The sequence below is a fragment of the Uloborus diversus genome, chromosome 4, assembly GCF_026930045.1.
Source record: "Uloborus diversus isolate 005 chromosome 4, Udiv.v.3.1, whole genome shotgun sequence".
NCBI lineage: Eukaryota > Metazoa > Arthropoda > Arachnida > Araneae > Uloboridae > Uloborus > Uloborus diversus.
The window spans coordinates 166,502,796-166,518,288 of NC_072734.1; the positions used below are offsets into that span (position 1 = coordinate 166,502,796).

Sequence of the window (15,493 nt, forward strand, 5' to 3'; positions counted from 1 at the left end):
TGTGTGAAAATTTTCTTGCACGTTAATAGTGCTGATACTAATCAAAAGAATGAATATTTCTATGCATGATCGAACTCGTTACGTAATTCCAAGTTATGTACAACTGGAATTATAACCATTTTTATAAACTTTTTAGTAAAATTTTTAACTTTTCACGCGATTTTATCGTTGGATGGGAATCAATAATTCAAAATTTTTATCTGTTGCCACTTTCCTTTTCCTTCACTTTTGCCTAGCTACAAACATGCGGATGGATGTTTGTAGCTAGGCTTTTAAAATGATTTTCCTTCTTGATTTTGCTTTCCTATCAAAATATTTATTTTCTGCAAGGACGATCGAGAGGGGCATTATTTTATTTGAATTTAAAAGGACAATTCTGCACCTCATAGCCAGAAGAACGTAAGTCATATTATGATCATTTTACAGTGAAGAGGAAACACTTTTTTCTGGCGCATGCAAAGGATGGGACGTGCGCTCTTTTAACCCTGGTAAGAAATTGAAAAGGATTTGTATTTAAGAATTACGTTCACATGGCTCGATACGGAATAGGAATGCAATGTGCATGCAATGCACTAAATGCAATACACTAATGAAAGGAAAATCGCAATCTTTGGACTGGCTCTGAGGTACAGAATTGCAATGTTGTCATTATTCTAATTCGGACTAACACATAAATCACAAATTCAACCGAGACAGTAAACCGGGACAATCTGGTCGCCGTAATACTCTAACTTGAAATGAAGAGGGCACAACGTATTAGTTTCGGTTACACAGGACATAGGCAGGCCTGACGAAAGGTCATGTCAGTCTAGTCGGAAACTAAGGGCCCGGGCTTTGAGGGGGCCTGGCGATACTGATGCAAAAAAAAAAAAAAAAAAATGAATGAAAGAAAGAAAAGATGGGAAGAAAAAAAAAGGAAGAAAGAAAAGAAAGGGGGAGGGAAACTCCGAATAAGAGTTTACGTAAAGATTAAGAAAATTTACTCTTTTGGTATTTACTGTTGTGGCACTTAAAATAGAGGTAATTGTTTTCTAGTAAGCAGTTTTGATCATTCCTCCCCCTTTTTTTTTCTTTTCTCCCTTTTCTTTTCTTTTTTCTTTTTTTTTTCTTTTCTTTTTTTTTTTTGAGCTGCAGGAGGGGCCCGGCGACATAACTGACATAGAATACGGTTTATTGAAAAAAAAAAAAAGAAAAAGACGTAAATGACAGTTTTGTGTCTGCCGCAACATACTGAATTCTTGTTTTATACAAACTGTAAAAAACTTCCTGATCAATATTTACTTCTGAAGTCCTTTCTTTAACTTTGCGAAATTGTATTTTCAACTGCTCTTTGATAGGTTTTTATATTGTTTCAGACGAATGCAAACAGTGAAAAGGTAGAAGAAACTTTCAGCTGTAGTTTCAATTCTCCCTAAGTCTTGACATTTTAAATTTATATTTCATTTTTCCAGTGAATCACATTTCCACGATGATTTGATTTCAAAAAGCTCATCCTTTTCCTAACTTTTTTCTCTAGTGAAAGCTTAAATGTTTTTCTGCAGGTGAGAAAATGAAGTCGTCCAAGTAGAGTTGCGAAAGATTTGTCTTTAAATTTTTCTTGGATAAAAAAAAGGGAAACTGTTCTACAGGAGTGTTTATAAGTGGACTTTTTAATGATATCCCCTTTGGAGTTTCTTTTGGACGTATTTGTGAGTACACTCAAACCTGTTTTTATGCAGTCTTTTTTTTTTTTTTTTTAATGCGAATTTTTTTTTTTTTTTTTTTTTTTTTTTTTTGAGCAATCACGATTGTTTATTGCTTTTATTTGACTGTTTTTGTCGTTCCTATCATTTTATTTTCCCACCGCCACCCTCCGCACCATCACCGTCGACCGGTTCCTCACGATGCTGCTCCTAAATCGAAAGCCGTCTCCAGGTTGCATCCATGTCCTACACACACGCGCATACATACACAACTACACACACACGCGCACACATACACACACACGCACGCACACTAACACATACATACACGCATACATAGAGACACCTACACATATACACACAACTACCCACACATTCATGCCTGCACACAGACATAAACACATATGCCTACACACATACACATCCCCCCCCCACACACATTCATACACACAACTACCCACACACTTATGCCAGCACACAGGCACAAACACACATGCCTACACACATACACATACCCCCTACACACAAACACACATACCTCCACACACAAACACACACGCCTACATACACATACTCGTGATTGCGAAAAACATAATTTGAATTCAAGATGTCAAAATTCAAATTAATTTTTTTTTTAATTTTTTTGTGCGGGGGGGGGGGGGGTTTGTGCGGTACATTGAAATTTCAATCAGATTGGGATTCAATTGACGAAATTGTTTTTAAAATGAGTGCGAGGTAGTATCTTCCAAGTGACTACATAGGCACTCCGGTAAGAAGTCACGTGACCTCTCAAAAATTTCCTTATTCGCGAAATTTTGTCTGACTATTCGGCAAAAATAATCAGTTGGTTTATTTTGATTTCGTTTGAAGACTACGATTTTGTAAGTTTTTGGGTTATTTTCTATGTGAGACTTTTTTTATGCTGTCCCTATCCACCGCATATATATATATATATATTTTATAACTGTGTTGCGAGAACAACTTTTTAAAGCCACTCATGAAGTTTCGAACAATGTTTTTTATGCGGTCCCTATCCACCGCATAAAAACAGGTTTGAGTATATTCTTATATTTTAAATGCGTTTTATGGAATATGAAACGCGGTGGTAAAGTTACAGTAGTTACCACGTGCGAGGTAGAAGAAATTGTTCGGTAAAAAGGAAGGCAATTCAGAATATAGTTGAAATGGAAAAATTGTGTTTAAAACAAAACGTTAGTGGTTATGATGGGAAAAGTTGTCGTAAACAAAGCCCCGTAATGTGATAACGTTGAAATCGCATTACGTTTTAATTTTCAGTTTTTATGCAATGAGTGTATGAAGGTAGTGATAATCCTTTTGCCTTTCTCTACTGTTCTTATCGTATTGTTACAAATTCTGTAAATAGTAATTATTTTTGTGATTAATTTTTTGCAATCTAGTTAAATTTGGGCGTTTATTCCATTATTCTTCATCTAAAAATTATAGTAGTAACTTAACCTGTAAATAGTTTCTTGTAATGAATATACAACCCCCTTACATTCGAATGAAGTATACGGTCCCTCCATTTCTGCACGATAAGGTTTGTGACTGGAATAAAAAGAAGATATGAGAAATTTGTAGGATTTTCTAGAGATTTTTTCGCACGGTATAAAACGACGGGCATCTTGTGAATGGGGGCGTTGGTTCGCTTTCTAACTGTGGAGTTTCGTTTCTCGTTGCACTTCGAGCTGTGTTATTGCGTATTTGTATGTAAATACGTGTTTTACCGTTGAGTTTACGGTGTTAATTGATATTCGCTTAATTGCTGATGATTGATTTAGCAGTTGCAACTACATTTCCTGTACATAGCTATAAATAAATCTCCTGTGCTTTTCTCAAGAACTGTGTCATCATTCAAAGAAGTTTGAAGTTGCACGGAACTCGTAACAGTATTATGCTAACTCTTGCGCCTAGCTCTGTTTGAATTTTAAGCGTAAAATTTCGATCTGAAGGGAAGAACGTATGAATAGTAAAAGAACGTAACCAGCCGTATAGTCAACATATTTTTTTTAATCCCGGTCAAAGATACACAATTACTTCACAAGGGCTACAGAAGTTCAAAAAAAAAAAAAATAAATAAATAAATAAATAAATAAATAAATAAATAAAAGAAAGAATACGCATAAAAAAACAAATCGCTCCTTGGAAATATCTCTGAATTCGTCTCACGAACAATTTTTAGGGTAAATCGAATTTGGAAGATTTTGTGAAAAGGAGAGTACTTCTTTGGCTTTGGGTGAAACTGCGCCAAAATAAGATAAGGCATAAAAATTGTTTTTACTTGCTCTTATGCAATTGATCTAATCCGAAAGGTCTGTAATTTGAGAATGATTGAGTTTTGGTTCAAAGAGAAAACATCTCTAGACATAATTAAATATTGTAAAAAATTATGGTATCCATGTGGTAATCTGAACTTCATTATCAGAAAATCGCCCACTAATATGCTATGCATTAGTGCACATTAATGTAACGAGGTGATTAGTGATTGTAATGCTAATCCTGGCTGATATGAAAGGAATTCAACTGAAATACAAGTTCTCGGTCAGTTTCTTAAAGTAATTTTTCTGTTTCTTTGAATCGTGTCGAACATTGGTTTTGCACATCGAATGATAAACTCAAAAACCACCCGGTGTGTCTACTCGCATTTCGATTTTTCAAACTTTCTTTGACAAAAAAAAAAAAAAAAATCCGTCCTCATCATCATCATAAATTGACTAGAGGAGTTCAAAAGGGTGTGTCTGCGTAAATCCTTCATTGTGAACCAAACGACGCGATTTGCTTTTAAAAAATCATATCACGTGACTTTTCCAGCGTTGAGCAAACTTGTCTAATTGAAAAATCGATGCACTGTATAACCTAGCATTAGCCTTTCTCAACTTTGTTTGTTATGCGTTGTCATGAAATACTTTTACAGAATTTGTTTTTTGACACATGCTTCTCAGATGTAGGGAATTAAACTAAGAACTGTCGGTCATACCACTCGCAGAAAGATTTTTAGACAAGTTTTCTCTCTTAATCCGAATTTAAAAAGCATTCTAGACCATCTTCTTAAAATAATGAAAATCCTCATAAAATCGAGAAATTTGGACACCCTAGTTAAGACACATTAAAGAACAAAAATGCTGCAAAAATTGAACTTCTTTTTGGGCAATCACGATTGCTTATTGTTCTCACTTGACTGTTTTGATGTCCTTTGATTTTATTTTCCCATCGCCACCCTCTGCAGCATCACCGTCGACCGGGTCCTCACGATGCTGCTCCTATAGCGAAAGCCGACTCCAGGTTGCATCCATGCCCTACACACACGCGCATACATACACACAAACACACACACGCACGCACACACACACACAAACACATACACACAACTACCCACACATTCATGCCTGCACACAGACACAAACACATATGCCTACACACACATACACATACCCCCCACACACACATTCATATACACAACAACCCACACACGCATGCCAACACACAGACACAAACACATATGCCTATACACACATACCCCCCCCCACACACACAAACACACACGCCTACTCGTGATTGCGAAAAACATAATTTAAATTCAAGATGTAAATTAATTTTACTTTTTTTTTTTTTTTTGCAGTTTCGATGAGCCATAACATTGTTATCTAACTTCGAATTTAAAAGAGAAGAAAAGATCAAATTACTTCTCTTACAGTTTATTTTTGATGAAAGTAAAGTAACGTCAATTTTCAGACGGATAACATAACGGTTCAACTTGACATTTAATGGATAAAATAACAGCTGATTTTAATTTGAATGTGCAAAATTATGTCGACGGATGATTGTCATAAATTTCTATATTTGTATTTTATTTTGTTTTTAGAACTTTATGTGTTTTCTTGATTTAATCCATTTTAAATGAAAAACCGCACGAACACGGATTTCCATTTCTGGATTACATGGAAATGCTACTTTTTTTCTCATAAAATGAAGAAAGACTGAAATGCATTAGCTTTACTATAAATTTATCTCTAAATGCTTGTTATTTAAAAAATAGCAAATATTAAAAATGATAATAAGAATTTTTAAGGAACCCAAATGAAAACTCGAAATTTTTTAAATGAAACGGCACGGTCAATACTTTTTAACTTTTATTTTCTGTTGGCATAAAATATCAATAACTTTCAAATCAAATCATGTTGTTTGTACATTCATTTTACTGTTTGTAAAGAGCAAAAACGAAAGAAAAAAAATGTCCTCAATGGGGTATATATGTTTTTTACTCAAAGAATTAACGCAAGTAAACAGAAAAATTTTTGAAGTGACAACTCGAAGAAAATTGAAGTCCTTAAAATTCAAGGTAAAAACATTTTATTCCTCTTATTTTGTGCCAAAAAAAAAAAAGCCCTTTTTACCAAATACTTGTTTCAAAATTAATCAAAACATGTTTTTAAGCAACGGTTTGCGCTTGAATCATGTCATGTGACATGAATTTTAGTTTTTGTTAAATAATTTCTGTAGCTATGACACTTAGAGGTTCTACAATCAAACCGTAAAGAGCTTTTAAAAATGTAGACATGCTCGTAACTTAAAGCATCCAGTTTGTTAAAGAGTTTTACGCACTATTTTCCTGAATTCTTAGAATGCTTTATGATGGTATGTTCTGGCTTTTTTAAATTTTAATTCTTAGCCCTGATCCCGCTCTCAGTTCAGACGGAATTCGCTATTATAAAAACTCCTTTTGATAAGAAGTGCTACTGTATTCGAGTTCTATTTTTAGGTTTTTGAATAATTTGAATATTAAAGTAATTCGCAACAAAATTTATTTTTCATTTTTTACTTTTGAAAACTTTTCCATAATGTGTAAAGCAACGCTTATCAATAAACAACATAAATAAATGAAAGAAAGAGGGAGGAAAAAATAAAACGAAATTTGCAATTTTATTATTTTTATTTTTAAATTGAATTCAATTTCTTATAAAAAAAATTGGAAAGTCTCTCTGTCCGGATATCTCTCTCTCCGGATCTCTGTCTGTCAGGATCTCTGTGATGCGCATAGCGCCTAGACCGCTCAGTCGATTTTATGAAATTTGGCACAGAATTATTTTGTAGCATGGGGGTGTGCACTAGGGTGGGCCGAAATAAGCCGAAAAATTTTTTTTTTCGAAATCAATTTTTGGATAGCGCGCAAAAGTTGCGTGGTGAGCTACTTAGCACTCACAAAAAATTTCTTGTATATTAAAAAATATCTAGCCGGCGCTATTTGACACTGAAAAACCGAAAAAGAAGAGAAAAATGAATTTTTGTCGAAATTTTTTTTTAAAACTAAATTCCAAATATTTTGCTGGAATGCACCGAAAATGTTATGTAATGAGCCAGTTCGAGCCCATAAAATGTTTCATTGAATTTAATGAGCAGTTAACCGCTTCTTTCCAACATAAAAAATTGGAGAAAAATGAAAAAAATATTGAATTTCTTTAAAAACCAATGTGAAAATTATTTTTCAAAATTAAATCATAGACTAATTAATTAAATAGCACTATTAATCATAGTAATTATTATCATGCAATAGTTTCATACATTTTCTAGAATTACATATAGAGATAATAAAATTTTGAAAAAGAAATTTGCAAATTTGATTTATAATACTTCATGCATATGAATATTATTTTTTTGGAATAATATTGTCCCTTGTTATTAAATGATGGAAGTTCTTTCCTAGCTTGAAGTTTGGCACGAATGTATCCAGTTTCACCACGAACTTTTATTGCAGCTTCGGTTATTAGTTTCACACAACGTTCCTCAGCTTGCGTGTGACAGGGAAATTTCTCGAAAGTGAACTCTGTAGGCTGTTCTTTGCACATTTCTTTCAATTGTTGGTCTTTTAGATGCATTGTAAGAGGTGGCTCTGTTACAACACAGTTTGCCCAACTAAACTAAATCAACAATCTTGTCAACTAAATCAACAGAATCAACGGCTTCAAAATTGAGTTCAGGACGCTTAAAAAATCGTACACCATCCGAGCTCTTCGTCTTCTTATTTCTAGAGTTCCGAATGCGCCTAACAGCTAATTCCCGAATGTATTTTCTTGAGTCAAACAATATTGTCAACAGTAGCTGTTCAGGATGATCGAAATATGCATTATTTGAGAGAACTTTGAAAATTTTCTCCTTAACGTTGTGTGGAAACTGCCTTGCAAGAGAAATCATTTTCCAAAAATGTTGGGCACCATATACTGGCAGTTCGGTTTCATTTTTATTTCAAACCACATTGAAGCATAAACTAACATTACATACTTTACAAGCATTGTAAGATTTTCTGATGGAGTTGGAGTGTCTATATACAAGCGTAACAAACGGTTTGCAGTTGTCAGCCATCGCGCATGACTGAGTTTGCCTGGGCTACTGTCAGTCCACGCTAGAAGGACAACTACCATCTTTTACGGCAAGACAGATTCTATACAAATATTGTTGTTCAGTACTTAAAATTTTTTATATCTTCCATGTCCAAAACCAGAAGATTGCAGTCAATTTTATCAAATTTGGCCACCTGATTTTTTGTACAATCTCTAAGAAGTTGTCCGATAGCTCCAGAATATGAATGTAGCCCTTTGTGCAACCGTCCAATTCCAGAATAAGATGCCCCAGTGGCAACTCATTAGTATGCAGCAGACATATGTTCCACTGTAAAGGTCTTTTGAGATATGTCTCAAGTAAACGAATTACTCCACCTTTCCATCCCGTATTTACATTTGTTCCGTCGCATCCAATAACTGATAAGTTAACCAAGCTTATATTATACTTTTTTGCAAAGCCTATAATACTAGGGCTCGACCGATGGCATTTTTTGGCCGATGGGCCGATGCCGATTGTTGGCCGATTGTTCAAAGATGGCCGATGGCCGATGGCCGATTGTTTTCCTCCAAATGGCCGATTGCCGATGGCCGATGGCCGATGTTGTAGGCCGATGGCAAAAAAAAAATCTAACAGAAATAAATTGATAAAATTGTCAGGTTTAAAGAATCATTGATTCATTTCATTTTACTTTTTTTCGACGAATAAGGAATTGTAATCACAAAATATATATATCAGATTTTGACCTAAATTTATATTTTACGATCACCCAATTTAAACTTCACAAGTTTTTTCGGCACATCTGTACATGCATTGTACCTAAGAACATATAGATGACCGAAATTTCCATTTTGAACTCATCCTTAGTTAATTATCGCAAACTCACTTGTGATGTGATGTCTTCATCCGCGTAAACTTGCGTCACTCAATAACGTTATGAAATAGTAAGTTGAAAACTCATACGTACGTAGTATGATCTAAAAGTTTGAGGCAAGCTGTATAAAACCTTACCCTGAATAGTTCACATTACCGAAGCACATCTATCTACAAAATTGTCACTTTGAACGACTATGCACTTCTGCCAACGTTCGTATAGCTTTTAGAAGTACTGGCAGCCTGTTTCGCAACTTCCTGTAAGGCTTTAACTTCATCGTGAGGAAGAAGGCGACTTTCATGCTGAGGATGCGTGGTTTGGTTTGTCAATACTCTGATATGACAAACAAATAACATAACGTTTCGTCGGACTTAGCTCCGTATGACTTTTACCTGTTCCCTGCAAAAAAGATTTGCATGGACGCCGCTTTCTTCCGTCAGGAGAAGATAAAGCTTCATCACAGAAGGTAGCGAAAAATGGCTTCCATGAGTGTTTCCAAAAGTTATATGAACGCTGGAAGAAGTATCATAGTCCCTCATGGCGACCTTTTGAAGGTGGATGTGCTTTGGTTATGTGAATTATTCTTGGTAAGGTTTTATACAACTTGTCCCCCGAACTTTCGGATCGTAGTACGTACAATCTGTATAGGGTGTAGTTATGTTTTTCCTTTTTTGACTGCTGTATGATGGAAGACAAAGAACAACCAAAAAAAAAGAAAAGAATAAAATAAAGAAAGAAAGAAAAAAAAAAGGAAGAAAAACAAAGAGACTGTTTAATAACCAATTGATTTTTTTAAATTGAACATATAACTAAGATTTCAGTAATATTGTCAAAATGTATGGATTTAGGTACATTAAACATAGTTAAAAAACATTAAATTATGTTTTATCATTAAAATGAAAATTAAGAATAAAACTATAATACCGTCAACAAATAACGCAATTAAAGTGGAAAAATTGCACGTAGACATTTTTTAATCATCAAATTAAACAAAAAAAAGTAACAGATAAATTTTAATATTAAATCATATTAGGAATATTTTTATATTTATTTAAAATTTATGAATAGTAAAGTTTGCATTTTTCATAAAAGCTATAAGAGTGACATAAATTTTGCTGAAAAAAGAAATAGTCGTGAAAAGAGCAAGGTTCTTAAAACGCAACTACAATAAACAAACTCAATATTTACACCAAGTTAATAACTGAATACATATACTACTTGATATGATGTTTGCACACGTAATATTGAATAATTTGATTGTTTAATCTTTTATGAAGCACTACGAACAAGTTCAAATTAAATTTATCAATTTAACAATAATTTTCTGAAATTTAAAAAATTGCATAATAGAAAATCTATTAAACTTTTCTATAAAATATTATTAAAAATATGATGAAAACGAAAATAACTTATTCATTGATTTTATATAAATACATAAAAATAGTTACTTATAAGAGAAAAAAAAATCGATCGCTATTCATGATGCAAAAAAGAATTCGCATTACGAAATATAGGTGAAACAAATATAAGAAATGCGCAGAATGACATTTCATGACCAAAATAAATAATCGTTAAATATGTAAGAAATGCTTGACACGACGAGGGTGGGTTAGGAGGGTCACCCTTTGATTTTGGGGCAACTCACAACATTAAACTTTTTGGCCTCATTTTTTTAGTACAGAACCGCTACCACCAACGCCTCGGAAGAGTTTCTGAATCTACTTCAGCACTTACGAAGAAAAAATTCAAAACTCCCTTTGATTTCCGAATTATGTCACTATTCAAAACGTCTTTAATCAATTTTGTTAGATTAATTCTCTAATTTTTTCCTAAACAAAAAAATAAAGCTTGAAAAAAAAAAAAAAAACTCAATTAATAAATTAAAATTTTATGAATGGTGTTACTTTTAAACAACTCAAAAGTACAACTACAGTTTAATTTCAGAAATTGTGGGGGTGGGAGGAGGGGCACGCAAGTGTTCTCGGAAATACAAAAAATAGTCGTAAAAAATAGAGTTCAAAGTAATCATAAACATTGAGCAGAAAAACTCTTTTAAAACTTGCACCCGAGTTCGTTTCGACGCGCAGGTGCGATTTAAAATATAGCAAATATTGCAATTGCACGAGAGGCCCCATAACCGTAGGGGCCCGAGTTACAAAAATGCTTATGATAAATGTTTTACATTTTCTATGATACAGAAATAGGGCCCCAAAATGTATTTCGACGGAACCCAAACTTGTAGCTCTGCAGAAGCGATACAAAAAAGACTGCATTACTGTGATTCATATTACAAATATCGAAAAATTAAAAATTACCGTCGGTTCAACGAGAATCTAACAAAATGAAACAAAACCGGTTTCGCCATCTCATATTTCTTTCCATAGTCTCCAATTCGGCAATATATCACCAAATGATCGTCAGTCTGAGGCGCTGTATTAGTTTTGCCTTGAAATAAGTAATTAATAGCCACAAAAAATGAGTAAATAGGCTTTTTAGAACGTTCGATTGAAAACAAGAAGGGAATTGCACAACTGGAACGTATGCACATCCCACACGCGAAAATTTAGCCTTCTACAGCTTACCATTTTTGAGTTATGACTTATGAGAGATACTTACGTACATCCAACCGCAAGAAACAACGCAATAATTAACTTGTTTGGTACCTGAATGCAGTATTAAAAACTCTTTCAGGGGTGATTAAAATAATTCATACTGAAATGTAAGTAAACAATTTTGTGTGAAAACAATAACTCACTTTACTTTGTAATTTAAAAAGTAAAACAACAAAGGTCCTTTTTTTTTTCCAAAAACATCGGCCAATTCCATCGGCTTTTCGATGTTTTTTAAGGCCGATGGGCCGATGTTTCCTGCAAGTTAGCATCGGCCGCCGATGCCGATGCCGATGGCTAAATTGTTGAACCATCGGCGCCGATGCATCGGCCAGGCCGATGCATCGGTCGAGTCCTATATAATACCTTGCGAAATTTCTTTTGCACTTTCAGCAACTGTTAGTGATAAATGACCTATGTACTTGCTACCTGGTTCTTCTATCAGTGCTACATGTGCTTCAGATGCTAATTTTTGATGGCCAAATATCTTTTGAAGGGTGTCATTCTTTGCGGCCGTCAAAATACAAACTCTTTATAGCTGCCCCTTTAACTGCTCTTAAATCCCTTCCTCTTAGCTCGCTCCTTTTTTTATCGACTTCCCTCCTTACTTTGTTTTTATCGACTACATATTTTTGTTTTGTTTAGGAGAAACTAAGTTGAAATCAGCGAGAACTGCTGTAGCAATTTTAGCCACTGCTCTATTTGAAGCGCCAGTTAGATCTACTGCTAAAGCTGTATGAGACACAGAAAGTCAAACATATATAAAATAGTTATAAAATAATCTTAGGAATAATAGAAGCAGTTGAGCGCCGCTTATTATCCAGGAGAAACAATTGGAACCGAAGATTAAAAAATTAGCATCGTATGTAACTATTTTTTTATTTGAGTGTGTGCATTTTTTAAAATTAGGCGTACAAATGTCTCGCATAAAATTAATTGAATTTTCACTGTTTTTTCTAAGTAACGTATTGCATAACATTTCAGTATTTACTTATATTTCGAAACTACTTTTATTTATTTATTTATTTATTTATTTTTTTTTTTTTTTCATTTTTCCCATGTTATAGTCTTAATGGAGCGTAGCTAAATATTCTACGAAATGTATAAAAGTCTTTGAGGATTTCAACTAATTCACTGACAGATACTTCTAATGTTTGCCAAAACTAGCTTCAATGTTTTATTTTTGCCCCCCCCCCCCCCTTTTTTTTTTTTTGGAAAAAAGTGCATTTGTGCACTTTTTTCAGTTTTTCAAGGTCAAATAGCGCCGGCTAAATATTAAACAAATTTAGCGAAATTTTTTATGGGTAATAACGGGCCCATATAGCAACTTTTCCGCACTATCCAAAAACAGATTTCCAAAAAAAGGTTTTTCGGCCCACCCTAGTGTGCACCTCGAAGCGTTTTTTCGAAAACTCGACTTTGTTCTTTTTCTATTCTAATTTTAAGAACATTTTCCCGAGCAAAATTATCATAAGATGGACGAATAAACTACTAAGTTATCATAACGTGGAACCGTAACATGGGCAAGCGAATTGGTGAGAAATTCATCATACATTATTTGTAAATATACAGGCGAACCAAAAGACCTTTTAATTGTCTGCTACGGGCAAAGCTGTGCGGGTGCCACTAGTAAAAAATAAAATTAAATGAATAAATAAAAAAAACGTAATACTTAAAAGATATAAGTTCACGAAATTCCTTCAATTCTAACTAAAACAGAAAAAAGGTTCGTATTAAAGAAAGAAAAATGAGTTCCTTGCCACCTCGAAATATTTTTTAAATTTGTGCTTTATTAACGAAACATTTTTTTTTATATACTCGTTGGAAGTTATTTAAGAAACCTTTTTATCCTACAACTTGATCTTTACTTCATTTTGTTCGAATTACCTTGATTAAACAGGCGACTAAACTATTTTTTATGGGAATCAGTGGAGACAATCTAAAAAAAAAAGAAAATACTGATTTGAGACGCATTTCTTCGACAGTTCATTTGTTACAATCCTGTCACATTTGATTATCACTTGGGGTCCCTGTTTACAAAAAGAAATAAAACGTTTTCTGAATACACCTTTGTTTCAAAACAAATATAAAGAAATGCTTGTGCTTAACGTTTATTTCAACTACGAATTTAGAGAGAAAAAACTTGTGGATTAAACTGTATACATTTTGCATAAAATATTTAAAACAGCACGTTAAAACTAAAACTCAGCATTTCACGCAAAGACAAAGATGTTTTGCCTACTGTTTCTGCATCCATATCTAGGGGTAACTACTAGGGTGGTTCAAAAAAACTTTTTTTCAGCTAGAATCCAGGACACTCCCTATTTTATTTATTTATTTATTTATTTATTGTTTTGACTTACTTATAGTATTATGCTGTAAAAGTTTTAGCTTCTTACTCAAATTTTAAGACGGTGCTCAACGACCACTTAGTTTAACATTAGCCGTAGCAGAAAAAATGCCACAAATTTAGAAACATTTAATTTCCCCAGCTGTTTTTTTTTTTTTTTTTTTTTTTTTTTTGTAAATTATTTTTTGCAATATATATGCATATTCTTCGTGTATACTATAATATGTAGCATTGTTTTTTCAATTCAATGAATGTTTTTAATCCCCCTCTCGCCCTCTCCATACTTATGATGTTTGGGGGAAGGGGTTGAGCACCCTCTTTCAGTTGAAATAGGAAGCTGAAACTTTTCCAGTTAAAAACTGGCCACAGGTCTAAAAATATTGAGGGATCTCCTGTTTTCTCGGAGAAACATTTTTTTTTTACATATATTTTTGAACCACCTTAGGCCACGAGGGTCATGGTTCAAAATGTGCCAGAAATTTTTAGAAGGGGCGGGTGGAACTTAAGAGGTCTTGGTACCTTTTTATGTGAAGGTCTTGTTCCGTTGAGGGGGGGGGGGGGCTGCTTTCCGTAACATTTGAAAGAGCCGCGCCATAGTTCGGGTGGGTGTGGGAAGGCCCACAACCCTATCACGTCACGCCCACCGATATCGGAATCGCTTGGCATTTGCTTGTCAATTCATAGCTTGTTGTCTATTCCATGATTTTTTATGCTTCAGAGGTTGAGAATTTCAAATACGTGAAAATGAACTTTTTGAGACACGTATATTTCTTTTTAAAACACCGGAAAAACTATTGTTTATGTTCTTGAACTGACAAATTGCCGCTAATGTGACATCAGTGAATATTAAGATCAGCATTGCTCCGTTTCTTAAACCGCTAAATTGATTTGAATAAAATTTTGAAATAAAAAGGTGGTATTTGCAAAAATGTTGATCCAAAAATAAAAATTTGTCTCCCACATTAAAGCTGAATGTTTATTTCTGAGAAACTCAAAAAACTCACGATGATATACGAAAACATTCCTGAAACCTGATTTTTAAGCATTAAATGAAATACTTCATGCATTACACATTCATACATTAAAAATTTCCTTCATTTATCATTTTTTTAAAATTAGCAACCAGCAAATAAATGATCGAGATTTTTACACCAGAACCAAACTTTCTAAATAAGAAAAAGAAATACCAAGAGAAATCTCATTCCAACTTACCACACCAAAGACCACCTTAAAATGCTTCAAAATCCGTCTGTAGTTGAATTTAATCCAATAACACGGAAAACGAACATTTGACTAAAGTAATTGCGCTGTCACATACGCTCACAGAGCCCCACAGAACTTAACTGTCACCGCGGACGAAGCAACACAGTTTTCTCCGAGCGACAGATATTTGCTGAAAAGACGATGGAACATGGAACGACTCATCTGGCAACCTGCCAGACAATTTCACAAAGACGCCAATCATATCTTTTTCCGAAATTTCGCGCTGGAGTTCTCGGTGCAACTTGCATTATTCTGGGAAAGTGTTGATGCACTTTTTATTTCCGCGGAATGTTTCTGTATATTTTTATTTTACGTTTGGAATTTTTACCACCGAAATGGTGCCTTGAGGTTAGCACACGATATT

At 34.0% G+C, this 15,493-nt stretch overlaps 1 protein-coding gene across 6 annotated transcripts in view; it reads right to left on the reverse strand.

Moving 5' to 3' along the window:
- Positions 1-15,210, reverse strand: part of LOC129221499 (endophilin-A-like) — a 149,928-nt gene extending 134,718 nt beyond the window's left edge. For all 6 annotated transcript variants that reach the window (XM_054855986.1, XM_054855990.1, XM_054855987.1 and 3 more), the window contains exon 1: positions 15,079-15,210. The gene's annotated coding sequence lies outside the window, so the exon portion shown is untranslated. The remainder of the gene's footprint in view (positions 1-15,078) is intronic.
- Positions 15,211-15,493: the final 283 nt, after the last annotated feature.